Source organism: Ambystoma mexicanum, chromosome 11, assembly GCF_040938575.1.
Source record: "Ambystoma mexicanum isolate Mex_15411 chromosome 11, UKY_AmexF1_1, whole genome shotgun sequence".
NCBI classification, from domain to species: Eukaryota; Metazoa; Chordata; class Amphibia; order Caudata; family Ambystomatidae; genus Ambystoma; species Ambystoma mexicanum.
The window spans coordinates 1,215,715,687-1,215,740,604 of NC_090934.1; positions in this window are offsets into that span (position 1 = coordinate 1,215,715,687).

The following is a 24,918-nucleotide window of genomic DNA, read 5'->3' on the forward strand; positions in this document are numbered from 1 at the left end:
CGCAAAGGGTCAATGGAACACTTCTGTGCCCCTGTATCTATCAAAAATAGATGTTTCCTATTACCCACTAACATTTCAACGTAGGGACCTTTCTGATTAACAGGAATAGGCGTTGGTTCCAAACCCTGTTTCGGGCAATCCTAGCAAAACAGAATGTCATTGAAAGGAAGTTCTTCAGAGAGGTAAGCAGCAGAAGTATGGTCAAAATGTTTTCGATTATCCACACTCGATGCCTGATTGTCCTGAAAAAAAGATTGTTGTGAATCGTGTGAAAACTGACCTCTACCAGGACCCCCTACCCCTGGGCAGCCTCTGGATCATCTACCCATATTCTCAAATGTGTCATTTGACCTCTGCTGGAGGATTGGGCATTTTGCACACCAATGACCCTCTTGTCTGCAATAAGCACACTGGTTAATGTTTACAGGACCCAAGGGCGCATTTCCTTGTGGAACGTACTGATCTCTAAATTGAGAATTACCCCCTCTAGGGCCTCTAACAATTTGCTGCAATAGTGCTTTTGTCTTAAAGTCACCTTTTCTCTTTTCAACTCTTTCCTTTTCGTTATTGACACGATTCTCATATTGCGTAGCCATGTGCAGTACTTCTGACTGAGACTTCGCTTGCCAAGAGCTCTCGGAGGACATGATCTGCGATTGGATGTCAGGCAGCAATACACGCACACATTTGTCCATGGATAACTTTTTCCCAGACTCTGTGCTTAAGTCTTGCCCACTGTAATCTGAAAATACTTGTTTGAGCCGGTTGAAGAATTCGGTAGCACCCTCAGATTTCCCTTGGACACAGGCCGTAAACTTGTCCAAAATAAACCTTCTTTCAGGAATTATAGTCTTCAATTTTGTAACTATTCTATCAGGTAAAGTTAGTATTACCTGTGGTCGCTCTCACCAGCTGGTCTTTCTCTATCGAGTCTAGTCATAGTATCCCATGGATCTCCTAATCCTGGTGCATCATCTATAGTCCTAACCTGTTTCCACAAATCAATGGGCAGGAGTACAGGAAACAACAGATCAATATCACTTAAGGTGAATACTGAGGATTGTAAAACAGACTCTATTTCTTTGTAGAACCCTGTCAGATTCTTTCTTATATCAGGAATAGACTGTTTAATGGTGTTCACTTCCTGTCTTGAGAACGGGACGTGAACGAACTGTGACACATAATGTGCAAGAATTTCTTGAGCAGCAGTATCTGCTACAGCATTAGCTGGAATCTCTTTTTTTGGGACAAATGTCTGAGGGACCTCTCTCATTGGCAACTGAGAAGTAGACAACTCCGAACGCTTACTAAGCAACAGAGCTAAATCGAGCACTAAAGCAGCTGAAGAAGTGCCAAACGAAAAAGCCCTCTTATAAATACTCAATAACTCTGCGGGACAGTGCATCTTCTGGATGCACTCCTGTGGGAAGGGAGGGGCGGGGGCAGGCGGGATCATAAGAGACATCAGTGACCAAGGAGTAACCAGGATTGTCTTACAAGTGGGGCCTGAAGCTAATGGAGTTGGGCCCACCACAGTGACATTAACATCTGTAAATGCCCACAGAGTGCTGCTGTGTGGGGATATGCATATTTTGGGCAAGCCTTGCCTGCTCCGGCCCTACCCTGTCTACGGCTCTGACTAGTGACAAGAGGGGTTTGGGTACAGTTGAGGAAGGGCATGCACGTTGTTACTCAGACATCCCATCTCAATCCGCCATCAACTGTTATTTCTTTGTGTATATAGGGCCATGTAAACTAATTGATGCTGGTAATTTCTTGTGTTGCTTAGGAGGTACACGGTGTCACCTCCCGAGGACATTATTACACATTAGGGCTGCTGCAGCTGTTCTCAACAGTCAGAAAATGCGCCGCGTTTGGCAGATTGCATAGGGATTCTCATCTGCTCTGTTTGAATACAGAAACTTCAAAAGAAATGTGCAGGTCAGCTCTGGCAAATGTAAATATGCCTGTACTTGCACCCCACTCCTCCCCTACTCCCTCTCTTGGTACATTCTCTCCAGCTCTTAAGACCCTGAGGTGAGGGTTCAGCTTCGGGGCGAGGTTTCTGGAAACAAACCATAGGTGTAATGTGCCCGCTACAGTGCGGTTAAGGAAGAGGTAGGTGGCCCAAAGGGCGGGTCTATAAGGTAAGGGTTTGGCTCATTATGCCCAGAACCATTGCGGGAGCTTACGCAAGGCTGCAGTGTGCATCCCTAGTCAGTTCAGAGGGTGTAGTGGCCGACCCAACATTAAGGATTTATCCTAGCAGGTGTGAGATTGGAGAGGGACACACTTGGAGCTCGGGAGCAGGCGGGCCAGAATACGAAGCACTGAAGACGAAGCAGATAGGCTGAGCCATGGACATCCATAGAGAGGCTGCAAGGCTCCCATAGGCCCTACCCATGCCTTGAGAAGAAGGTAAGAACCTCTGTTGAGACTCCATGCTATGTATAGGTACTATGGGTGCAGATCCTCATATCCCACAGGGAAGCTCCCTGAGTTGGCTTCAGTGACTAAATTAGCTCCACGCCTTAGAGTCTGAAGCCTATAGTCAAACCCAGTGACATCATTAGTGATAGCATGTAGATCTAGAAAGTGGACAAGACGGTATTACCCAAGTTGACCGGGCCAATTTGCCCGCAACCAATTTGGTCGAATTCTTTTTGCCCATTTTGACTGCAAATATATGTGGGGGGGGGTGGGTTTGGGGTAATAAATAATATAGGGAGATTTGGGAAGTGGGAGGTTGCTTGCGTTCAAAACAGTAAAAAAAAACACCCAAATTATCCATCTGCATTATCCACAAGGCCTTCTGGGGCCTGGGACCTCACTACCTTCAACTCTCTCTTCCTAAATACCTTCCTTCCCCGGGCTCTTTGCTCATCTGCCTCCAACTCCCTCAGGGTTAGCCACTTCTCCAAGCAACGAGTTAGTGGTCGATCTCTCTCCTCGGCTGGGGCCTCCCTCTGGAACAGCCTTCCTGCCTCCCTGAAACTCGAGGAGAACCATCTCCGGTTCCGGAAACACCTCAAAACCTTCCTCTTTGCTTCCGCTTTTTCTGCCTCTCTCCCGTGCTGAAATTCCCTGCCGATTCTGCACTGGTTACCTGGCCACCCCTTCTGATCCTGGGGCCATGTCCCACATTTTGCTCACCTGCCCTGCCTCCCTGGCAACCCCCTGCACTTGGGGACTGGTTCTGAAATCCCTTCAGTCCCCTTACCTGCACTTATGTCTGCTCTTACCTTGCACTTGCCACCATCAGGCTGTTTTATTTATTCGTGATTATTCTTCCTACATGTACTGCACTGCGCTTTCCCCTATCCCTTCCTCTTGCACTCTTCCCTTTCTCCCTACCCTCGCACTTGCGTGATCTGAATGACACCTGGCCTAGTAGGATCGTTGTCTGTCTTCCACTGTTCTCCCCTCCCTTGCCTAGTCACGCCTTGAAACACTTGTGTATATGCGCGTTTTTAAATGCCATATCATATCATATCATATCAAATCGGTCACAGGCAAATTGATATGAACAAATCGTATACATCCGACAAGATTACACATTAGTAATTCTTATCCCCGCACTAATAGAAAATAACGAAATGAGTGCAGAATGTTTGGCTAGCTTAAAAGGAGTTTTCTCATTTCTGATTGTTTCTCAAAACGTCAACTTCTGATTTAGGGATCTTTGATTTGTATGAAGTAAAAGAGCAGCCACATGCATGTTCAAGCAGATCAGTACCCACTAAAAGTGGACAATAACCAGTTTAACATCTTCCCAGTTTGTAGTAGTCGTTTGTATGCCCACAGAAATCAAGTAATCACAAATGTGGATATTTAGCATGTATAGTTTAGTGTGAAGTCCCCTATTCTGGAAGAATTAAACATTAGGTTAGATATTTTCTTTCATTTGTAGTATTTCCATTTGATTTTTTAGACATTATTTCAAAATGTGCTAATCGCGTTACGTTAAAACATGTTTACGGGAGCCTTCACTTGAGCTCCTGCGCCTGCATTTATCATCAGTCCAATTACTACGAAGTAGGAACCTGTTGGATTTACATCTTGAAATGGGAACAAAGCAACTGTTCAGAGGCGGCGATTAGAGCCATTTTAAATTCTCTGATAGGCTGGCTGCCCCGACAGTCATTGGGTGAAGAAGGTGATGGGCCAACTGAAGCGAGGTAAGTAGTCTAACCTTGTCAAGAGGAGATGGGGACCGTTCTCATCTTGGGTGGGAGACCTACCAGGATGGAAGCCAGAGCATTTCCTACCCCAGAGGTGCCAGTTAGTAGGGCACCAGTTGCTGTCCTCTCACTAAGTGCCTATATGTGTTTGGGCAAAACCAATGTTAATCATTCCACACTTCTTCATGAAGATGCTGGTCAGTTTCTTTCTTTTCATTGCAGGCACATCCTCCAACAGTCTGGGTGGACCACCCGCAACATCATAGCTCACCCGTGCCTCCAGGAGGGCAGCTCCAGTCACCAGATCTTATCAAACACTGGGGGGAGAGACAACCGCTGTGACGAGCAGTGGTACCATACGCAGACACAAGGAACGCTATATGCTACCAGCCCATGCTGTGACCTAGCAGCTGCTGCAGGACCCACTAAAACAGACTTTCAGAAACCTGCCAGAGAGCTTCTCCCTGACTTGAAATCAGGAGCTAATCCAATGCTTACTCCTGACTCAGCCACATCCTGGCTCCTGACATGAACAATGAACAGAACAATTTCAAGCAGGCCGTCATTTGCCCAGCATGGCAGACCCATGCGGCATAAAGGGGTAGGTTTTGCACCCCTTTTGTGTGTGCTGATCTCTGTGACACCACCTGGGCTTGTCGCAGTCTATTAGGAGGTCACACTCAACTCAGGGAGTCCCCCCCCAAGCAAGGTGGCGCATAATAAAGTGCTTTTTATGTCAAGTTGACTTTGGTGAGGCCTCCAACCCGTCTCGCACGCAACCCCAACAAATACCCTGTGTCACAAAGGAATTAGGAACCAGGCAGGTGTATAGTAAGAATGTATATTTAATTCATTATTTAAAGTTTAACAAAAAGGACTAGCAGCCACGATCAGCCACCAATACTGTGGCAACACCCAATATCACCACAATAACTGTGTTATTCAAACAAGACAGGTACCATTTTGAAATATGCAGTCACATTTACAACTAATTTAATTTCAATTTAACCAATGAAACATTTGCAAAACAATGAAAAATAGTTTTGACACACACATTCAAAGGACCAGCAATGCTTCGGATTCTGGTTTGAAAGACAAGCAAATCAATGGGGAATTTCGTTTTAAGCTTACATTTAAAAGGCACAGTTGGGGGAAAAGAACTCAAATCGGGAAATCGTTTTTCAACACAAATTCAAATAAGAAGCAATGCCTGCAGATTCTATTAAAAGAACAAATGGGAAATTTCATTTTGCAACACGTATACAGATGAGATGCAATGCTTTGTAAGTCTGATTTAAAATGAATGGGGATGAATGGGAAATTTAATTTCACACCCTCCACACTGACTTGAGAGGCAGTGTTTTATGGATTACTTCTTTTGATATGCAGAACCCCCCTATACTCCTTCCCCCTCCATACAGGACTCAAGGGTTTCAGAAAACAGTCAACCAAGTATTTATAGGCCATACCGTCTCTAACACACTAGGCATGAACATTGTTAGTTTCAAACTCCAACAAAACTCATCCTGTGATTTTCTATATGGGAATTAATTGGTTTACTTTGATCAAATGTGCTAAGAGTCTACACAGTGTCTCCCCCTTCCTACAATTTCATGAAAAGGATTAAGGCGGGCTGCTCCCAACACAATTCACTTTCAACAGAGATGTTGGTTTTCTATGGGGAAATAATTTGAATGAGATTTAATACATTGTGCAAAGGGCCTACCCAATGCCCCCCCCCCTTTTACCCACTAATGGAAAGGGATAGAGACAGGTGGCTCCCCACGCAATTGATAGCTTTGGGATATCTACTTACATGGGAGTTCTCTGCTCTTTGCTCAGGAGGCCAGCCAGATTTTTAGGACCCTCTTTTGGTAAGCAGCTCACACCAGGCCTTTCCCACAGCAAGGTCCCTCGAGGTAGGCCTCTCTCTTACAAGTGTCATTTTGCTGGTCTGAAATCAAGTCTCTTATTACTGGATAAAAGCAGTCTGCCATACGACTTTACTTCGGAATTGCAAAGGCATTATTCCTCCCTTTTAGCTTCCTAATACACAACTAATTATTTCCATCCCATGTGCACTGCTGCAAATTTTAAATCTTTATATGTGTAATGTATTTCTTTAATATTACAGTTGAAATGACATGAGTATCCCTTGGTATTGTCCATTGATTAAGCCTTTGTTTCCCGTGGGAAACCGATGTCCCCTTTAATACTCCAAGTAGGCCTTTCCATTTAAATGTCAGTACATTTGTAAAAAGTAAGTGTCTTTCTCCACTTGCGCACTTGTCCATTTTAGTAGATTTTGACTAGGCCCATTTCTTTCCAAGTCACTAGGCCTTAAATCGGAAAAAGAAGTGTTTTGGACTGGCCTGCATTTCTCAATTGAAAGCACCAGCCAGCTTCGCTCTTAACTACTGGCCTGGCTTTATTTCTGACATTCAGGTGTTATCTTTTACCCCACAGACTTAAAAGACAGGACAAAATGTGGCCTTGGGGGGAGACGGATCTTGGGGGAAAAAGTTGGGGATAATGATGGGGAAAGGAAACAGGAAGTTGTTGGTTGTTCGAGTGAGATCAGAGGATGAGGGAGATGCAGACCAAGAAACCAGAATTAGAAAGGATTGTGGGCAGGGGTGTGGGGGTGATTTTTAGAGTCGTTGATGTATTGGATGGTGAGAGCAAGTGGTGTTGTGTTGTGTTATGAGTGATAAAGAGACAGATTAGAGGGTGAGTGGAAGATGACTGAGAGATTCAAAGGCGTGTGACTGAGTAGAAGGTGGGGTGGAGAGTAGTTGTGCAGTGGAGAGAGGTAGTCATGGACTGTAGAGGGGAGAATAGTAATGGAGTGGAGAGGGAATTGGAGTCATTGAGTAGAGAGAGAAAGTAGTAGGGGACTGGGGGAAGGAGAGTAATAGGGGAGTTGAGTGGTGAGAGCAGCATGGAAGAGTGTAGGAGATGTAACATCAGAGGGTGGGGGTAGGTTGTAGAGAGAGATGGAGAGAGTGAGAGTCCTCAGAGTGCCAGAGGAGGAAGAATTATTAACAGAGAGAAGGAAGGTGAGGTTGGAGGGATGAGAGTAACAGGAGGACGGGAGAGTAATAGATACAGGGAGGAGAACATCAGGGAGTGAAAGGAAGAAGACAGCGGGGCTTGAGTGTCTGGAAGGCACAACCCCTACGTGCAATACCTTTAGCTACTCCCTACATTTCCTATGATTGGTGTTCAGGATTTTGTTGATCTTACTCTGACATGCAGATGCTTATGTCCTCTCAATGTGTTTCCTAGGAATCTGCGTTCTATCTGTGTTCTTGTATTGCGCCACTAACCGTAAGGCCTCAGGGCGCATACAAGAGAGAGGAAAAAAGACAGAAAACAAAAAACATAAAGTTCAAGGAGAACATGATGATAGGAAGACAAAACTCACCCTACAAAGAAGAAAGAAATCATGAGATGTTATACAAAGATGATAATGTAGGGATGAGTGTCAGTAGAAGGTGGAGAGGAAAAGTACCCATGGCCTATATCAAACAAGAGAGTTTTTAATTGTTTCTTAAAAACAGTTAAGTATCTGATATCAGCCAGATGTTTTGTCATGAAGTTCCATAGGGCAGGAGCCCAGGAATTAAAACTGGCTCCTCCCAATCCCTTCAAGATAGACAAGGATTGGATCAGAGAGATATTGCCATTTGATCGCAATAAACGACCAACAGGTTTCTTTTTTAACCTGGTCACAAGATGTGATGGGGCCTTGTCATACAGGCATTTGTGCACGATGGACAGCCCCTTATGCTGTTGCCATTGTTGAACAGGCAGCCAGTGCAGGCTGCGCCTAGCTTCAGAGACATGCCTTTTGCGCTCGAGTCCAAGCACAGCTCGCACTGCGCTGTTCTGGATCACCTGTAGTGTTCTAAGATTGGCCTTGGAAATGCCAATCAGAAGGCTATTACAGTCATCCGGTTTACAGTTCACAATTGCAGCCGCTATCAATGCAAGATTTTCTCTGGACAGATAGGGCAGAATCTGGCAGAGGAGCTGATTATAGAAATAGCATGAAGACTTAAGATAGTTAGTCTTACGCGTGAAAGACAGCTGAGGGTCAAAGAAGACCCCAAGAGTTTTTACATTTTTTGATACGTAAATAACATGCTGACCAATCAAGAAGTTATTCTATTTCACATCCAGCTTCTTTTGCCGCTGCTGAGTGCCCAAAATGAGCAACTCAGTTTTGGCATTATTAAGAGCCAAAGAATTTAAGGCCATCCAATTCTGGATTTCTGCAAAGAGGTAATTGATACGCTCTAGATCTTTTTGATACTCACCAGTGAGTTTAATAACAATCTGCCTATCGTCGGCATAATTGGCAAAGTACATGCCTATGGCCGACAAGAGACCACAGAGGAGACGTGAATAGATGTTAAAGAGCAGGGGTGAAAGACACAACCCTTGAGGAATGACACATAATAGAGTAGAAGCGATGGAAAAGGAGTTATCCTTGGTTACTCTCTATTTCGCGGACCCAGAAATGATTTAAACCAGGCCGTTGCTTCTTTGGTACATTTGCCAACTGACATTATCCTGTCTGCCAAGGGTTGATGATCTACAAGTTTGAAGGCGGCGGACAGGTCCAAAAGCAACAGCAAAGCCGTATTACCCTCATCGACTATGCCGGCAATATGAGATTTCAAATCCAACAATGCCGCCCCGGCCCTGTGGTTGGGTCGGAATCCAGACTGTTGTGTAGCTAGTATGTCTTGTTCTTCAACAAAGGTCTCATATTGACCATAAGCAATTGTATCAAACATTTTCAGGCTAAAAGGAACATTTGTGATCGGCCGGTAGTTACCACGCTCTGCTGGATCTAGGTTTTCCTTCTTAAGCAGGGGTGTAACCCATGCTTCCTTTATATTTTCAGGTACAAATGACTCAAGGAAAGACCGGTTAATAAAGGTAGTCACCCATGGCGCAAGGGTTATGATGGATTCTTTAAATAGTGTGGCAGGAAATACATCCCCTTTGCACGAATTGGGTTAAAGCTTCAAAACTATGTCAATAACCTCTTCTGCAGAGACTGGACTAAAGGAGAAAACAGGCAAATCCTTAACAGCGTTCTAGAACATTTGTACCTTCAGGGTCTTTCCTCCCCTTTATTGTTCATCCTCTTCTCATTGCATTTTGAACCCCTGCCCCAAAACCCTGTGGATCCATGAGTGCTCTGTTGTAAGGGATTTCAATCAGGCACACACCCAGGTCTCGCCTAGCATGTAGTGAACAATGAAACCCTTATTTATTTTTGTCTATAAGTTGAAATATTCGGAATGATATACCACTCATATCACACCCATCTCAAAATATCCCCTAGGTCACACTGGATCAGGAATCAGGCTAGTTTGTAAAGGTAAATATGTATTTCATTATTTATTTAATTATTTAATATTCAAATCACACATACCATACGTTTAATATATATATTCAGTGAAAAAACGTTGTTAAAGGGACGCTGTGGTTAAGATGCGCTACGAAAAACCTACGAAATTCAGTGAAAAAAAACGTTAAAGGGACGTTATGGTTCAAAGTAAAACCGAAAAACCCCTGAAATTCGGCAGTTATGGTAAGATAAGCAACCATAACTCGCGGCACTGTGCACTGCTAACACTAACACCCAGGACATCAAAGATGCCATCACAAATGTCAAACCTACAAACTGCATGGTGAAGTAACTTATCAAACTGGTCCACATGGGCCAAAAACATGGCCAACAGTGACCGAAAAAACTGCCCCAGACTAGTATTTTGCGTTTTTGGTTTGGACATTGCTCTACTGCCTTATAGGCCAATACGAGTCCAACAAACACCGAGGAAGGCAACCATGTCTGTTGCAGGCAAGCCCTGCTGGAGGCAAAAACAGAACCAGTAAACTACAAGGCACACGTGAAATGAAAATCAAGATGGTGGCCGGAGGATTTATAACCTCCTCATCCCTCAGATCATGTGACCAGGAGGTAGAGACTGATAAACCAGTGGAATGAGGAACTGCCAGATGCCAGCAACGCGATGGGACTGGTTAGAGAATGTCATGGGGCTCCCCATCATTGAGCTAAAGGTTGGATAAGAAGTGTAGGTTATAGAGCAGACAGGCAGAAGCTGGCAGACCTGGACAAGACAAGATAGAAGCAAGAGCTAGGTTTGGCCAGTCTATAAAATGCACAATTTGCATCACATTTGATCAAAAACCTGCCCCTTACCTACTACTCAGTTTGTCACAAAAGGAATGAATTTCCATTTGCAACTGTGGGCCACTGTTTCATTTGTGCCCGGGACAATTGTATGCCCCAGACCGACCTTGGTGTTTGTGATGTTAAAAAGTATGTTACTTCATAGGGAGAGATTTGCGACCATCGGTCCTTGATGCATGAAACTGCCTGAACTCAGAACAAGAGGCATTATCCCTCAAGTGATTCCAGGGCCCCAAGGGACCTTAAGATCTATGGAAGTGATGCACTGCCTACGTGCTCTTTCACTTGTAGGAAGTCTGAACACCCTGACCCCCTTGCTGTTATCACTGTTTTGTGGACTTCAGAAGCATAGGCTGTTCCCTGTCGAGACTCTCCACTGCACTCCAGTGGCCTGAATCCCCTGCTGCCAGCTCATCCGGTGTGGAGGTGGTGTAATCTGCCAACCCTCCTACCTGTTATAATCAGGCTCTGCGCTAACAAGGCAGGTACCATTATCTGTCTGCTTGAAGGAGACGGGTGGTCTCTAGATGTCATTGCCATTATCAGCTCTGCACCATGGAAGTACCTGCAACAAATCAAACATGTATGGTCCACACTTTGGTAATCAAACTAAGCCTGCCAAGGAGTCATGTTAAGAAGCCCACTCCTCTCAGGTGGGTTTTGGAGGCATGTGGGTACTTCTTCTGCTGCCAAAATTGGGCATATATTTTGTGTGTTAAAATCTGCCCTGTGGCCACAGTTAAGTATCTGTTGGATTGCCTTATAATATATTATAAAATTGTTAATTTATAATGCACTTATTACCAATGAGTGGTTTCTAAGCACAGGATCGGGATTCAAACCTGTGTTGCACTGCGTTGTCTTGTTTCTATGACAAACGTGTTGCCCCTGAGCTATCCTTTGCAAATCAGAGGTTAAAAAACAATACAGCCCTCTACCTGGTATTTGCCAATAAAGAGACAACACCGAGTGGATGATGATATGCCAAATGCAAGGTAACCCAGCTTTATTGAAGTATGCAAATCTGGGGAGAATAGAAGATCAACAGCAAAGCTCTCTTTCTCAAATTCCTCCCCATTATGAACAGAAAACAGTTTATATAATGCAAATGAGTCACTCTGATGTCATCATATTACTGAGCTATGAAAACCTATCTCTACTGCTCATTGGTCCTAATTTCTAAGCTACATAAAGTATCTATATGTCCCACCCTACTGATTGGGTAACTCTCTATCTAAGGTCCCACCCATAAAACATTCCATAAAAATTGGCAACCTCATTATACTTGAATATTATTGATAAGCTCTAAATTACTTCTATGGTGAAAAGGACATATGCTTATCAATTAAAATGCGCTCACACCCTCTGTGAACTGCATGATAACATGTGTATGTAGATAGGAGGAGAGGACAAGCGTATTGCCTTTGTTCTTAATTAAATGGAACAGCCCATGCTATCTCCGGCATGATGTCTCTGGGTTTCAAGGACTATGTTCTTGCCCAACTTCCAGTAATTCCGGCCCTCCCTGTGCTTATAACAGTAAATGCACCATTCTGTTCTTGACACATTATGAATCGCTAACGTGAGTCATGCTACTTCCACCATGTTAAGATTTTGTAACAGCACTTATTTGTCTTTATAGCTGCATCCACGTTACTCTGTCATGCCTATCCGATTGCTCAGCCACTGAGGAAATTTCCTGAGATGCTCAGTTTATCCCATGGACTTTAAACCGTCTGCCGTGTTGTCGTAACTTCATTTACCTTAATAGTTGACTGCTCACAATGGTATCTTGTTCCGTTATGTAAACCTCCACTAGGGTGCCCTCGGCCTTGACATTCCTTTGAGGCAGCTATGGCTATCAACTGCAGCATTTTTCTGAATTAAATGCATTTGTTTCAAATAGCGTGTTTAGCTGGGGCCTTTCTTAAAGCTACAGAGCTTAATTCTCTGACATGCTTGTACAGTTTAAAATGGCAACTGTTTTTCACGTTTTTCCTCTGCAGGCCACATTTGCTTTACAATCCATCAATTTCCTGGTTCATGCCTGGCACATTATTTCCCTTCCTAAGGGTAGGATCAACCTTATCTGGCTACAATGTTCTGCCCTACTTGTGTAGTGAGTCCCTATCTTGTGTACACACCTTCCTGTCAACTAATCTATTATATTTCAAAAAACACACTAGCTGTACAAGGTAATTGCTTATCTGTTCCTTACTTGTGTAATGCAAAATAATGATTCTTTGTGCCAGATGCATTTCCAGGAGAATTTAATTTGCAGTTTCAAATGTGCCCTTTCTTATCTTATTATAAAATTTCTTCTGAGGAAGACATGGGTGGGGGCAGAGCCTGAACATGCTCTCTGGTCAATAATTGCCCCACTAAAGCTTCCTCCCCTTGCAATGTTGTCAAGTGTGTGGGCCAGGTATATCTAACTTTGTATTAGCTGCTCATTCCTGGGTTGTCCCTTCAGAGGTCACAAAAACTGGTGAGTAATGCTTACCTCTCATACCTATGCACAAGTCTGGGGACACTGAACTCTTTCCCCTGGAGGTGCCATTTTTATCCATTCTCAAGCCATTGAACTCCAGCTACCTAAGCCTCTTTTTAAATCATCACTCGAGGTAGCAGTGATTTTCAAACATTTTTATGATGCCCCCCGCCCTCCTCGATTAAAAATAATGTTGTGGGAGGCTTATCAAATGCTAAAACTGTTTATATTTTCTTTTAAATCATCACTCAATGGAACAGTGGTTTCCAAACGTTTATATGATGGCTCCCTTTGAGCCAACATTTTTGTGGGGCCCCACCAAATGCTAAAACTGCTTATATTTTCCTTTAAAAGAAGTCAACCTCATGTCTTTTGAAATTGCCTTACAACCTCCAACCTCCCCGGTCATCCTCTGGTTCCTATAAGAGTGGCAGCTTTACAGTTTGGGGACCACTGATGTGGAGGGTAGTGAGTGTTATTCCTGTTTACCAGCCCCCCTCAGTCAGCTTTTGGCATAACCACTGGCTACAAAATAAGAGATGATGTCTGTAGGGACTGAGGTGGCCCCAGTGCTGGAAACAAAGTTTACTGGAGGATTACCTCCCCTTCATGCATGTGGAAGACGTTAGCAGGCAAGGTGGGGGACGGATGGAATGTCAGTGGTGTGGGTGGCACTGAGGGGCAGAGCTAGATGTCGAATAATGTGGGTGCCCCGAATATAGGATGCTGGCTGCCTTGCATAAAAACAACATGCATTTTGGGAACATAAGAATGACCACCAATTTGTCAATCACGTCTGTGATAGTAATTCAAATATGCATTCCTTCTGAGCAAGCAATGCACAATGGGAATGGTGCTAATTGTATCTATTAGAACAGTCACCCCAACAGTACAATGTGTGCAAAGCATAAGACATATATTCTGCTTTTGACCATTTCATTGTTCGAGTTTGAGCTGTCCTGGTGACCAGATATGACTTACCGATGCTGTAAAGTCGCTGTGCATTGAAACTCCAAACATACAGTGTTCAGGAGACTTGCAGCAGTCAGGGCAGCGAGTTTTCTCAACTTGGGGGGGAGAGGTTTGAACCTCGGATCTGCACAGAACAAAGCTCTGGTAAAGCAGTTTTTGCTAGAGCGCAGCTCGCTCTTGTTCCAGCCCAATTCCCTCCCTGGGTTGCCCCATGAGAGCTTTGTGTTGACCCCTAGTACATTTCTTTCATGCCTTTTAGGGAACTATCCAGGCTCCTTGTGTCAGGCACTCACACTATCTTGATGAACTACTCTAGTTCATTAAAAGATGTTTTCCCTCAAATCAAGGCAATGCATTTAACGCTGGTAGTGCTTAGTGAAACAAATTATTAATCCACCATGACTACTCAAGTTGAACGAATGGCTGCAGGCTGGTTCACACAGCGGCTCGATGTCAGGAATCATTGTGTCAGTGCTGATCAGGGGTTCTGTAGCACTGGATGAGACATCTCAGATGTCTTTAAGCAATGGTGGCTTGACCACAGTGAGCAATGCAATCAATTGCGGATCGATCAATTCGACTGGCTCGATAATGTCCTTTAAGGTGGATGTTGGTAGATGCTCGTCGAAGCACTTTTCCCATCTTCTTCAATGTGCTTGTGTTGTCCTTGAAGGTGGATGGCGCACAGTTGTGGAGTGTGTTTCAGGCAGCTGCGTTGTCCTTGGTTGTAGGTCAGAGACCATCTGACACTTCCTATCTAGGAAGCTTGCTGCAGACCCTAGCAGGGCATGCTGTGTGCTGGCTGGGTACCAGTTGTGGAGCTGCTGGACGGGTCGTCTGAGCCCGGTATCTCCCTCTGTTCCCTGGGAGATATTTATGGGAGGGATCTTGCTTCCCTCTTTTGGATATTCTTGCGTTCCTTTACTGATGGAAGATGTAAGGCAGGCTGTATCTTCAGCCAGGGTGCAATTTGAGCTCTTCTTTGTTACTTCTGGTGAAGTCGTCAGATGATCTGCCTAAAGAGGGGCCCATCCCTCTTTTAAAGCCAAGTGGGCCACAGTGATTTGTGTCGGCTAATTCTGCCTTAATGTACCAATCCTGGGCTCCCCACCATCAATCTCCTATATGCGTGAGGTCATAACCAGAGTGCTTTGCAACAGGAAAGACAAAGGGGTGAAAACAGGAACAAGGTGTGCCCCAGAACTAAAATGGCTGAACCGTTCCCTCAACAGAAAGAGCTCTGGGATCACTCCCTTGTGCTACTAAGTGCCACCCATCTTCCTGTCTGTTTTGTTCAAAAGTATCTCTGGTTAATGGTCTGCCCTGTATGGTCCCTGTTAAAGCAGCACATCTGCCTTGAAGCTGTGGTGAGGCCAGACTCTCAGGCTCTTGCAAACCACATTCTCGTACCTTATTAATGGGATCCCCCTAGTGGGATGGCCTACTGTTAACAACATACTCAGACACAACAGTTCACTGCCATCAATACTGAGAGGCAGGAGCTGGCTTCGGGTTAACACAGTTGCATAGGAAAGCTTGTTGGGTTTCTGCCTCCTTTATTATCCTCTGCAGCCAGCCCTGTTTAGGCCTGTTTTAAATACCTCCTGCTGGTATGATAATCGATACCACCAGCTGCAGGGTCTAACAAAAGAGCAGGGCAGACCCATTGAACATTTGCCAGTTAATCGGGCTGACCATGGCAGGGGGAAAGTTGGTCCACCCCCTTTCTGAAGATGTCATTGTGCACTCCTCGGGTGTTACATTCAAATAAATATGACAGGGGCGGACAGTCCCTGTAGGTGTTGCCCAGTCTGGAGTACGCTGGTATATGCTTTTGTTGTGGTGTGAGCATGGGAAAAAGTGTGTGGATTAGCCCCACACATTTTGCCGAGGTTGGTCTACCATCATTCTATTTAATTAAAAACACAGGCAAGCACATGCCCAACATGTTGACCGTCAAATTCCTTACATATACCCCCTTGGGAACTTTTTCAGTAAGCCTGCCAGTGTTATATCTAAGCATGCTTTTGGGTGTTTAATAACAATTGCCTCTGTAAATGAGCTCCTGTTGTAATACACATCTCTTAACAATGTATGTCTTCAACAAGTTCATTTATAAGAAATATGTGTCCTCGCAATGGAGTCCTGTCTAGAAGAAGCAATCACAAAACCAACATGTTTGGCTTGTTCATAGGTAACAGATAGACATTTCCCAGGCAATGATATCATATGCCCAGGTACTTGCACCATTTTCTGGTGTTCCCATCTTTTTGCCAACTGGTACCCTTGTGGCAGCACCTGGAAAATGCCTACCACATGCCTACTCTAAAAGCCCAAAGTGTTGTCTTTGCCAACGTGTGTTGGGTTCAGTTTGTCTCCCTAAGTGGCAGTGTGCATGCCCCGATGTGAGTGCATTGCTTGCTACGCCTAGGGAATCAAGCAGCACCACACTGAGTTGATCCAACATGGCTCTGTCTGAAAATGTCAAGGTGAGGATGGTGAGTATCGGCCAATTTCGGTACTTCCTCGCCCAGGTACTTACCAGTGGCGTTCTCACCTAAATAGAATGCATTTTTGCCTGGAAGCCTAGCCTGGCCTGCCAGAACGTTTCATGATTCAAACTAAGTACTGACTTGATAAGCTTATACGGCTTGAGTAACTGTTGACAGAGTTTGTATACAAACAGAATACATCAGGTGTATTGCGGGACTTCTTTGGATGTATAAGCAGTGCGGGAAATGGAAATGATTTACTGTCAGATCCCACCAGCGACAGGGGGAGGGGCGAGAAGCGGGAAGAGAGGATTGTCCCCAATCCCCAATAAACACTTGCCTAACAGACAAGAACACCTGGAAAATAGCACAAGAGAAAAGAGTTTCCTACAATGTTGCTGGCACAGTATACAAAGTGCACATCTTCAAAAACTAAAAAGCAATATTTAAATATTTCCTACAGAGTGCAACCAAAGGTGGATTTAAGTCACAAGGGACAAATGTCCCCGGTCCCCCGTGCTCTGCCTCTCTCTCCCCTTGAAGACACACATTCAGGGCTGCACACGGCCACCCAGTGACACTTTGGATCTCATTACAAGTCCAGAAATAAATGCCGGAACAAAATCCTGCTAATTCAAGCTCTGCTATTTTTCCCAGACCAGCACACTTCAGGTTTGCACGTGGTGCAACGGATCTCCCAACAAGTCTGGCCTGCTGGTAGATGCTGCCCCTACTAGCAAAGAAATGCCTGAAACACTGGCACCGGTGATGCCAGTACTGGTGATTCAGGTAATCCCATCATTTGGAGTCCTATGGGAATGGGGAATTGCATGCTCTCCGCCGCTGGGGCAGCGAAGACGGTATGTGCAGTTTGCCGGTATCTGCGGGATATCGTCAAACTCATAATGAGGGCCTTTATCATTTTAACGTGTCTCAGCAGCAGATTTACAAACAGGAAATTATTAGAGATGAGAAAAGGCAACTGGCAGTGGCAATTGATGTGGCACTTTTTTCTTAAAAGTATAGAAGGTTTTAATGAGCTGTTTAAGTGTGGGTGTTAGGTGATTAGACATTGTGGGGGTACAGAACAAACTGTGTGAAATAATGACCTTAGGGGTCATTAAAAGTATGGAGGTAGCCATTAGCCCAGGGCTACCCCCATACCACATACCGGGTCCGGGTTCTTTGAATGAGGAATTACTGGGCTATTCCAACCTTGGAGGACCCAGTAATTCCTCGTTCAAAATACCCATCCCCATTCCCATTCGAGTCCCCATAGGGCTCAATGGGAATGGGGAGGGAGCTAATAAAGGGCCCGTTATTAGCTCCCTGGTCCTTTAGCGCCTCCCACAAAAGGTGCCTGGTAAATCCAGCCGCCCTTAGCGGGACCGCTAAAGGACCTCGTAATGCGGCGGTAAGAGGTTAACGGTGCCGTTAACCCCTTACCGCCATGGTCGGAATGAGGCCCCTTGTCATGAATTTCATTTCACTTTGTTTTCTGTATGAGATTTTCTGTACGTTTTCATTAATTTTCATGCTGGAACTTGTAGGATTCCATTCAGGATAGGGCAAATATAGCTACAATCATAGGGGGTACGTTTTCAAGTCAAACAAAGTGCAAAAGCTGCTGCAGGATTGTGTATGATTTAGCAGACGAAGTTGGAGAGTAGAGCGGATTTAAAATATTCACCTGCTCTTACAGGTCCCCCTACCAAATCGTCTTGATTTTCCACTAGCATGTATTTTTATGCTGGCGGAAAATTAATGGATTCCTATAGAATCCACCTGACCTTTACACTTGGCAAAAGCAGGCAGATTCCAAAGGAATCCATGGTAGATGGTTCTCACAATCAGTAATTGTGGGAGGGATTTACACTTTTGCAACCAGTCACATAGTGGAAAAGTAAAGAGCAAAGACGATTTTGCCTGTTTTTTTTATGATTTACTTTTCCATTATTTGGTGGAAACAAAAATAGCAAGGAGGGGCCCTTTTGCAATGCAAAAAAGTGCAAACAGGTTTTTCTCCTCTGTGTAATTTAGGATTCAACACAAAATTACACCCTTGCTCTTTTCCATAAATACATTTCTGCAACGATTCATTATTGGTTTATCATGTGACGTGCATTTTTAAAGTAATCTACCTAAAAGTGAGTATTATTTTAGGTATTCAAAACTAAATTTCACACATATTTGTGAAAACTTGAGCTGGGAAGATGCATGGTGAAGTATATAAATGACGGCTGTGCTCAATCAGTGGCTTAACCACTTAACAAAAGTGTGTGATCCTGGCCAAATTATTCAATCTCACCTTGATTTACCTGTCAAAATGAAGTGCCTCTAGAAGCAATTTGTTACGCAGTAAAAACTATTTCAATATTCCTCACACATGGTTGAATAGATGGCCAACGCAGGGGGTGGGCCCGACAAAGAGACACACACGCATCTTTCTTTGCATAATATAAGGCTGCTTTTATTGAACACAATGGTGACATTTAATAGTAAATCAAAGTAAACACATCACAAAAGCAGTCATCATGGACAATTGCAAATTGCAAACAGTATGTACCAGCCAATGATGTATAAGGATGTGGCAAGGCACTTCACCCAACTGGGAGCAATACCAGGAATCCAGAAACCTGCCTGCTAGCACTTCCCTGCTACCCCAACTCAATTAAAATGTGCTCCAAAAATGCAACAAAAAATATAATGTGATTCAAAGTGTCCTATTCCTTGCTTCAGTATTCTGGTGGGGGTGTCTGCCTTTCACAACAAGATGGTGGTACCACAAGCACCACCTCTGTGGACTGCTGGGAGTAGCCACAGTGTTCAGAGGAGCACTCTTAAACCTACACTATCTGAGATGCAATATGTACAGGGGGCCTCTTTTCTCGGCCCTCACATAGCAGGAGGCACAATCCTCGATTCATCTCTCAGGCCCTTGTTCAAAGTTCTAAAGTTTACAGGTTTTAATGTTCATGTTTTTTCAAGAGTATTCCTTATGGAGAAGTGGTGGGAGGGTGGAAGTTGAAGTGCATAGTGAATGGATGATCTAAGTAGTGCGGGAGCTAATTGAATGAAACAAAGGAGAGGGTGGAAGAGGAGAGCAGAAGGCTTTGGAAGGGGTACTCCAGAGCATGTCATTTTGGAAGGGATGAGAAGATGGAGGGGAAGACCAGATTTCCAACTTGAACAAATTTAATGACCCTGAGCAAATCACCACAAGCAAAAGCTAGGGAGGTGACAAGATTGTGTCCAGCCAAAGTCAAACCCCTAAACACACAACTCCAACAGTGGAAAAGACCACTTAAAAACACGGAGCATGTGTTGTACTTATGACAGCCATTAAATACTCACACCCTAAACTCTGCTCCCACACCTGCCTATGCAGGGCCCTCTGCCAGGTTTGCCAACAAAGCCCTTTGCCTTAAATCTGCCAATGGGTGCATTTCTAACAAGTATCGTAATCAGACATTCGAATTGCCTTAAGGACAAGTGCCTTGCCCTGGATCCTAACAGTATGGGTTTGCATCCAGGCTTCTGCATCTTTTAAAGCAGTCCAACAAACTAAGCCAATTGAAGGGTGTGAATGGGGTTTACCGGACCCTGGGAAACCTTTCCTGCTGGATCACGGATAAGGGAAATATCACACAATTCCAGCACTTTGTTTAGGTTTCTACTACAACCGCACCTAATGGAAATTGTTCTTCTCTGATCAAAAGCCGGTCCCAACCAGATGAAAATTCCTGGAGCCGGGCCTGAAGTACCCTCTGAGCTTTGCCCACATCTCCATGAATATCTGCTGGAGTTACTGGGCAGTGCAGCAGCCCCTTTCCCCTCACCCAGAATCCCTGCCCTACTTCTGTCACCAAACCAGAGGATTGGCCGAAAGACACGAATTTGAAAGCAAGTCCAGCGAAATGTGTGCTTTTCTGTGACATCACCTGGTGCCCATGTGCCAATCTGAGTACTGAACATGTATATGTTGAATAGCAGCACTTCGTCTTCAAATTGCTCTGTTTAACGAGGGCCTGGGTGGCTGACGTGGCATCTCAAGGAGGCATGTGAAAAGAAACATATTTATGCATTCTCATTAGAAAGACATGATTGTTACTGTGCCTGCAGAGTAATGAAAACGCCAATCACAGCAGATTATCTCATTGTACAACATGCACATTCACACTTCTCACAACTCATTTTCACATACAAACACACACACTCAGCACTGTCTGATAGTCACATCCACTGTCACAACTACATAACCTGTCATACTTATTGGCAACATGTCATACTCATTGGCCCTCATTAGAAGTTTGCGCTTATCCCGACGGTAATTCTGTTTCAGTACTGGCAAACGGACCTCCCGTTACCAGCACCTGATATCCCAGAATTTCTTGGATATTACAGGTGCCGCAAACGGTAGATAAACCCTGTTCTATGGATAGGACTCCGTGGGGGGTTGCAGGTAATACTGGCAAAAGTTTAGTTTGGCAGTGTGGGAAGAGAAGCGGTAATGGAATTACCTCCACTATTTTCCCACACCACCAAACTTGTAATGAGTCCCATTATCACAAACTCAGTGACATGCTCTCACTCTCACAGACCCACATACATTTCCCCCTACAGATACAATCTCAATGTCACACTCATCAGACACACTCCACACAGTCACACTCACTGTCACAATGCACTCACCGTCACACGCATGCGATGTCTCTCATGCAAACACACTCATTGAAACACTTTGACTATCACACGTTCACATACAGTCACACACAAACATGCTGTTTCAAAGTCAGACTTGTGCACTGTCGCACACTCACACCCTACACACATTGTAATGCTCATTGCCTCACGTAGTTACACACACACATTGTCTCCCACACAGTCACACACTCACATGCAGTCTCCATCTCACAGTCACACACAGTTGCTCTAACAGTTACACATTGTCACACTCAGTTACAGTCTCCTCACAGACACTCTCTGACACGTTTATTGTTGAAACCTGCTAGCAAAGTGTTATATGTTGCTTGCTTACACCCATACCCATCAAGACACGTTTATTGTTGAAACCTGCTGGCAAAGTGCTATATGTTGCTTGATTACACACATAACCATCAAGTTTCAAAACCGTTTTACATACTATTGTCTGCTTGTGATTTTTCGCATTATGCGTTTGTCCCGTTATATTAGTAGTTATGTTCTAGCTTTGTTAAAATTCAATAAAAACATGAATTTGTCTTTCCATGTCTTTCAGTCTCAACATGTTCGCACCCAAACACGTTATATTGGACTCCATCACTCTCTCTTTATCACTCTCCCCTCTTTTTGAATCCAACACTTAAAACAGTTGAAAAATGTTTCACAGTGGCATATTTTTTTAAGGCAGGCCTCACGAGTCACGACTGTCTTTGTACAGAAGCAGCAGGCAGATGTTTTACATTGAAAGTGCTAGCATATATTATTTGGAGAGAATACCAATTTATTTTTGGTCACATCCAACTTAAAACTGGTTTATCGCTGCCATATATTGGTGAGGTACACCTCCTAATAGTGTTTGGGCATGAGCAGCATAACAATGTTTTACTGTGGCAATGCCAGCATTTATTATTTGTAAGGGGGAAAAAAGGATCTTAAAGTCTAAGACACTTACAACTCCTGCACACGCATATACTATGAAACAGTTGCATAAATATAATTAGATATAAATTAACAAAGTTAGTGGTCAAATGTTTTAAGAAGAAATTAGTAATACAGGAATAATTGATTCACAATCAAAGTTTTATATTCAAAGCAAAAAAAGTTCACAACACCAATGCTATGTATTGAGTCACAATGTCAATATTATTAGTTACACAAATCTTCACGCAAGATATAATTTAAAACTGATTCACTCGTCCAAGTTGCTAAATAAATTATAGTTTTCTACCAATGTCTACTCCTTGAGATACAACTAAGTGAACCAGCACAGTAACCAGTGACCATAACGTGAAACATTGGAATTGGGACCTGTCAGAACATTTAATCTTGTTCTCGCTAGACGTCCAGAACCTATACACCCCCAACCCTCATGAAGAGGGATTGAAAGCTGTGGAGTGGATTGTTTTGAAACAAGACACATTCCAAGCATCCAGAATCTTTACCATCAAACTGGCAAAGATCATTTTGTGAATACATTTAAAGAAGAGTACATACCCCTCCCTGTGGTGATGGATAGGTGCACACATCATTCAGGGCATGTGCGCCACCTTCCTGTCTAACAGTTTAAAAGTCACAAACATTGTCCATTGATTCAGCCTGTCTGACCTTATTATAGGCAGGTGAATTACAAAATAGGTGACACTGCACACATATATTTAGGAAAATACAAAACAGAAATAAATGCTTACATTGCACGCAACATAATTGACACAGAACCTAGATTTCTGATATAGAATATAGGTCAGCAAAAGGCAGACATTTTGACCAAAAAATGAATGTCACATCATGTATTACAAATAAACTGTAGGTCTTAAATCTCCTGAAAATGTAGAAGTGTTGAACAAACAGAAAATATACTATGGTGTGCAAACTCAGGGAGGGAGTGCTTTGGGCAGAGGCCAATATGCAGTGATTCATCAGTTTAAATAGCAGAATATATTATGTTTTAATGGTGTTGCTTACAAATTAAGCTGGTATAAAATCCGAGAAAATATAAACTAGGCAGGGTAACCAATTGTCAGCCAGACAGCTTATCTATGTCTTGCACACAGAGTGCTAAGAAGCCTGACGAAACGTTTCATTTCCTAAATCTGTTTTTCTAGTTTTAAGCTTGCACCACATGTCTTGTGACTTAGACCAAGTGGAAAAAACCTAGTCATGATGATAAGCATAAATTAGGTTGTGACAGAAAATGATCATGTGTTTCAGGAAGTGTCTATGTCCAATGGAAACCAAGTGTTGTATTTAACCTTTAAGTAAATGGGCCTATCAAAATAGAAGGCTCATATTAGCATAACAGTATGTATAATTGTTGCCACCTTAGAAAAACATGTTGGATGCAGAAATGCAGTGATATATTTGTCCAGCCTGTGAGATGGGGGATTAAACTAGATGTTCCCAGCCAGCTGCCTGTGTGTCTCTTTCGTGCATGGTGTATATTTATTTCCAGGGAAGGTTGCCTGTAAGGAGGTATGGCTAGGAACTAGCCTCTTTAACAACATATTCAACACACAGTCACCATATCACAAGATTGCTTATGAAGAACTGGAGCTTAATTAAACTAGAATCACAGTTTTATAAATTCTTCCCTGATCCACCAATGATAGCTTATAAAATACATGGAAACTTTAGGGACTCCTTGGTAAAAGCAGAAAAGTTGGATTCCAGAAGATAGACAGTGCTAGCTAAACAAAACATGTGAACATTTCCTTATCTTAACTGTAACCACTGTAATTACCTAATTAAAGGGGAATACGTGAGACACCCACGGTCAGGCTGTAAAATAAAACTTGGAGACTTGCGATACACGCTCCATAATTTATGGACCATGTTGTCCTTGTGGAATATTTTATGTTGGACAAAAGGCCAGATGTGCCAAAGACAGAGGGACATCAGGACCAACAATGTTAAATCTCCGGTGGTCAGACACTTAACACAACATAGACAAACAGTTACACAACTATGGTGTATTGTTCTAGAAGTATTCCGCAAGTCCCTCTGGATTGGTGACCTGGCCAGTAAACGTACACAACGAGAAGTAAATTGGATTCACACACTTGATGCCAGGTAACAACATGGGATGAACAAGGACTTTTACTTGGGGGCATTCTTGTAGATAGATACCCAAAGCACAATAGATAACCAGATCGTGTTTGATTACAAGATCAACATTAGGGTACCTTAATTCACATAATATGGAGGTATAGCTCTAAAATTAGGTTGTACCATATAACATCACTTCTATTACTTGATATTAAATATCTCGGCTATATTTAGGGATCAGTCTTAAAATGATAGCATGCGCATCAACTAGAGTCCTAAAGTCAAATAATATGTGTGTGACCCACATTATAAAGACTAATACAGTCATCATGGAAACGTATGTACAAATATCAATTGTAGACTACCATGTACAATTAGGCAACACATCTAGTATGTATGGTAGGGTAATTCCTTAGAGCTGCAGAATGGATATGGAAATTGACAATTATGCTGTATATGTAAAATATAAACTTGATTCGCATATTCAACATACCTATGATTCATTTATTAGAATACATATGATTTACATACCACTAGGACTCACCGCCTTCGTAGCCTGACCACTCCTCTTCTGCACATTATTTGCATGTAAACAATAGTAATTATTGTGATTAATCAGAGATGATTCCCACAGAAAACCTGGCCTGGGACGCTTCTTATGTGGCAAGGGAAAGTCAGACTCTTCCTGATCCTGATCCTGGGAGTGGTGTTCTGCAGGAGGATCACATGGAAGGAGGAGCAGGTTGGGAGGAATGGGAATCCCTCTTTAATAACTCTTAAAGAGAGTTATTAAAGGGGGAGATT